This window comes from Polyodon spathula, chromosome 10 (genome assembly GCF_017654505.1).
Source record: "Polyodon spathula isolate WHYD16114869_AA chromosome 10, ASM1765450v1, whole genome shotgun sequence".
Classification (NCBI taxonomy): domain Eukaryota; kingdom Metazoa; phylum Chordata; class Actinopteri; order Acipenseriformes; family Polyodontidae; genus Polyodon; species Polyodon spathula.
In genome coordinates this window covers 6,583,099-6,587,957 of record NC_054543.1, presented here as the reverse complement: position 1 = coordinate 6,587,957, position 4,859 = coordinate 6,583,099, and positions in this window count along the sequence as shown.

Below are 4,859 nucleotides of genomic sequence, written 5' to 3'. Positions count from 1 at the left end.
GAAATATTTTTAGGTTGTACTATATTTACAGCGTTCTTGACATCTCCCATATATTCATCATACCGAGTCAGAGATCACGGCTGTTCTTGATTCGAGGGTCTTCATGCAGTTGATCTCTAATTCTGTTTTCTGTTGAATTAGCTTAATGTTTGCATTACCGTACCGGTCTGTTTTTATAGCTGATTGTAATGTACAGAAGTGTGGAAGGCAGGCTGTAGTGGATGTTTCGGTGAATCAGTACATGCACCCAGTGGTTACTGTTATTGTGCTTGGTTATCTGTGTTGTGGCTGCGAAGCTCGAGGTTAAATGTTTCGTTTTTTTTTTTTTTTTAAATTACGGAAAACCACAGGTTTTAATAATAATAATAATAACAATAATAATAATAATAATCACAGACAACCAGCATCACTGGTGATTTTTGAAAAAAATCAAACAAAAAAAAAAACATTCCTCCAAGATTTCAGATCAAGATCGTTCAAGATCTTTCAGTTGGTGTTGTATCCCATAGAAAGTGCAGCTGTTTTTTATTATTGATGGAGGAGAAAAATTCAGGGCATGCTTCAGCAGTTAAAACAGTTAAATAGCAGTGCAAAAGTATGACATGCATTGCAAAACTACTGTAACTACAGTGTGTGTGTGTGTGTGTTTGGTTCTTACACTATAATTCACTTATGAATTTGTGGGTGGCTGGCAAAAAATAAAAATAAAGTCCCTAATCATTAGTTGCTGCCATCTGCTGTATTTGTCTGGTATTGCAGGTTTGTCAAGCCCAGACATTCCTGGTAAGTGTTTTTATTTCTAAATTTAAACCATTGAGTTCATTGCAAAAGCGCTTGAGAAATTAATGTCTTCAGAGTAAGCCATAATAGCAGCAGGCAGTGTGGAGCGGAACTGAGATGTAACAAGAACTGCTTCCGGAATCTCTTGTTCTTGGAATGCTTTCGCTTTGAAGATTTCCACTCAAATCAGCTTTTGTCCCAAAATGGCTACCATCTTGAGAGTATGTAACTTTTAGATTTCTGCATGTCATCACACAGGTACGCATCTGCAAAAGAAAATACAAAAAAAGAGAAATTTGCTGTAAGCACCAGGCATATCACAGAGACCATCTGAAATTCAAGCTTCGTATTTGTAACTAAAAATAAATACCTCAGACAACTACTGGCATTGACCCTGTGACCTAATGCTTCACAAACCGATTACTGTAAAGCCATAAATATTTGCGACCAAAATATTTGGCGAGTCGCACCATAAATTCTATTTTGCTCCAAAAACGTTGCCTACCTGTGGAAATATACAAAGTAGATACTGTTAGTGGAATTTGACTTCGTGTCAAAAATGTTTGCGGTTTGTTTTCATACGCAAAAAACACATAACAAAAGGCACCAGTGACCCTCACCTGTGGAGAGCTTGATCTGATAACTCGAATAATCGGGGGCGGGGGACGACGACAAGGTGTTTAAAAGTAGTCGGGTAACGTGGTTTTGTATTGCATAATAATTCTTGTAAGCCTCATTAACAACTCAGACTTAAACTAAAATCCGATGAAAGTCAATACTGTAAATGCACCTCCAATTTCCACTGCAGAGAACTTACAAAGCAATTTAGCATTTCTCTTTCTTCATTCAATGCATTTGTTGTCATTTTTTTAAGAATCTGACCAATCTGCAAATCGTTTTGCTCTGTGTAGCACGTGGTTGTGTGTCAGTATGCTAACTGGAATCTCATTTTTAAATCCCATAGGTTTAAGTTGGTTGTGCAGACAAAAGCAATGATAGACTGCTTTTAACCACAAACCCTTATCTAGTGATACCATCCAGCCACTGCTCAATTTCAAGTTAATTGTAACAATAAAACGCAGTGGAACACTGCTCGTGAATAGCCATGGAATTAAAGTTTAATAACCTGATGTAATTAAAAAAAAAAAAGTTGCTGCACCTGCATGGTAACTACGGTGTAATGAAAAAATAGGAGCACGCTAAAAGAACAGTGTTCTTGTATTGACGGTGTGCTATCGGCTCAAGTGAATATACAGAATGTCGTAAAAAGCCAAGCGCTCACCAGGTATCTGCTGTTAAGCTTATATATTTATTATTATAACATCATTATGAAAAAGCAACTAAGCGAATTCATGTAGACGTGTTGCAGCTACTGACCTTTGCCAGTGCAGTAACATAATTAAACTACTGTGTAACGGAAATGGCCTTGTGAAATCATTTGATACCTGATGTAATTACATGGTGTGATCGTGTGATCAGGATGGCTCTGGTGGTGGATGTCAGACCTGGAAGAACACACAGGACAGAGACGTAGAGTTTTGGTGAAGTTGAGCACTTGCTTCCGCTCAGCATTTAATAAATACAAATATACATTTTTAACACTCGTGCTCGTAACCCATATTTATATAACACACTACATACAAGATAAAACACTAATAAACATAAAGGGGCGGGACACTCCGCCACACATGGTAACACAATAATTGCACCTGGTTAACCCGTGAGAGCAGGAATCATTGTTGATAGTTACCCAGTTATTACAGCGCCATGTTATTGCATGCTTCGGTGTGCCCAGTAATGTAATGTTCTGCCATGTTTTTGTATACACACAATGCTATGGTGGCCCCCAGGCTTTTAAAACATGTGTATGATTTGCATTTGTTTGAAACCTTTTTTCTATTTTTTCCAAAATGTAATTTTAGCAGTTGAAAATAACAAGAATTGTTAGAAATTCAACAGCAGCCTGTGAAGAACTCTTTTAAACATACCTGCCGTTCGCACACCGCTGTGACTCACAGGCAATTACTTGATGCTTGCATAGATACTGTAAGGCCATAAATATTTGTGACCAATGTATCTGGCCAATCACACCAATAAAACCTATTGTGCTCATAACATGTTGGCGACCTGTTGCAATATATCAATACACTTGCAATACAAAGCATGTATTGTTGATGGAATTTGATATTCGTGCCAAAAATGTTTGCACAGGTTTTTTTTTCATACATGAAAAACGCATAATAAAAGGCTTTTATTATGATATTATATTAAAGTCAGTTCACAGTTCATTTTGTTTCCTTGATTATTTATACTGATATCAATCAGATAGTCAGCAATGCTTGCAATGGACAAAGAAATAGCAAGTTTAAAGTAGGCCAAGTATTATTTGCACATGATAGCCGTGCATTCAGTTATTGTTATTTTGCAAAACATTAAACATGAAAGTATGAAATGTTGCATTGGTTACTACTAATCTATTTTCACCTATTGTAATATGGTGCAATAAATTATGAATGTAAATACTTTTAAGTAAAGTACTTTCTCTAAAAGGTATGACTGATAAGGGGATTCTGATCAGGGGAAACAAAACTTACATGGAATGTTTTCTCAAGCTTGGCCAACTTTTATTTAGCTGGTTTATACTTATAAAAACACACTACTACAATTTGAAGCTGGTCAGATATTACAAAATATAACCATGTTATCTTAAATCCCTGCAATGTCGAATGTGAATTTGAGTATGTTAGTGAGCCACACAGTGCTGTAAAGTAGTTTTGTTTCTGATGTGCTTGTGGTGTCTGCAGCCCTTGTCTTTGTGCTGTTGTAAAGGTATCTGTATCTGTTCATACCTGTCCCAGTCTGCATGGTTAGTCATTAACAGTGGCAGGGGCTCATCTGGTACTCTGGTTAAAGGAGGCTCTCACTTTCTTTGCCTTATTCTGGTCACCTGTTTGCACTCCCTGGGTCATTTCACCTGCAGTGTCTTCTGTCAGTAGGGGAAGCAGCTGGTGATTGGTTATTCACTGGAAATTTATAATTTCTAGAAATTTCTCAAAAACAAATAGCTATAAGAAAAATCTTTTGTAGCTGAAATTTTGCTTTTGTGGATGAGGGAAAATAAGTTATAAGAAATAGATGTTTACAGTTACATATTTATGCAATTTCTCCAAAAATGCCAATTCGAAAGTATTCATACCCTCATAAGGAAAATGAAATGAATAGATAGTTGAGGCACTGTGACGGGGAACTCCCTGTCTATATGAACATGTTTGGAACTGGCAGGGAGGGGGTTAAATTCTCCCTGCCAGAAAAACATGTGAGAATGTGGCTGGAGCTCTAATTGAGTAATAATTGATTAATTGAGCTCCAGCCACAGGGGATAAAAGCCAGGGGAGAGGGCCTGGCTGTGGGTGTGGGTGTTTTGTTTTTTAAAAGAAAGGAAAATCTTGTTTAAAGCCATGGAACCTGACCTTTTACTTTTGTAAGTTCACTTATTTTGTTTGAATCTCTTTTCTGTTGGCCCTTGTGCCTGTTTATTATTTTATTTAATAAAATAACTATTTTTTGCCTTTAATTTGTCTCTGAGCCTCAATCCACTCGCCAGCCTGTCACAGGTACCTTTAGCAATAATAACCTCTTTTAAACGCTTAGGATATTTGTCAATTTTTTCTTTGCTTAACTGAGCATATTTCGCCATTTTCTGATCCCTTACATTCAGGAATGACAAACTTGTGCCTATGCTACCTATATTTTTAGTACTCATGGACCCTCGCCTGTTAACAATAATTGGTGACGAAAGGTTAATTGGGTAACATGCTAGTTAACTCGGAGAACATCTAATAAAGACACTTTTATACTTAGACCAGTGTTCTAACACTGTGTTATACACATTTCAGACTTTTAACTGATTTGGGCTTCAGACTGAAATCCCCTTGCTTTGGGTGACCATTTCATTGAAATTGACAAGATATACATTTTCATTTAAAAATTACATTTTTGAATGCAATTCACTTATGATTATCAGCTTATATAAGTACACGTATCATATAATGAAATATTAAGTTTAAAAGCATAGATAA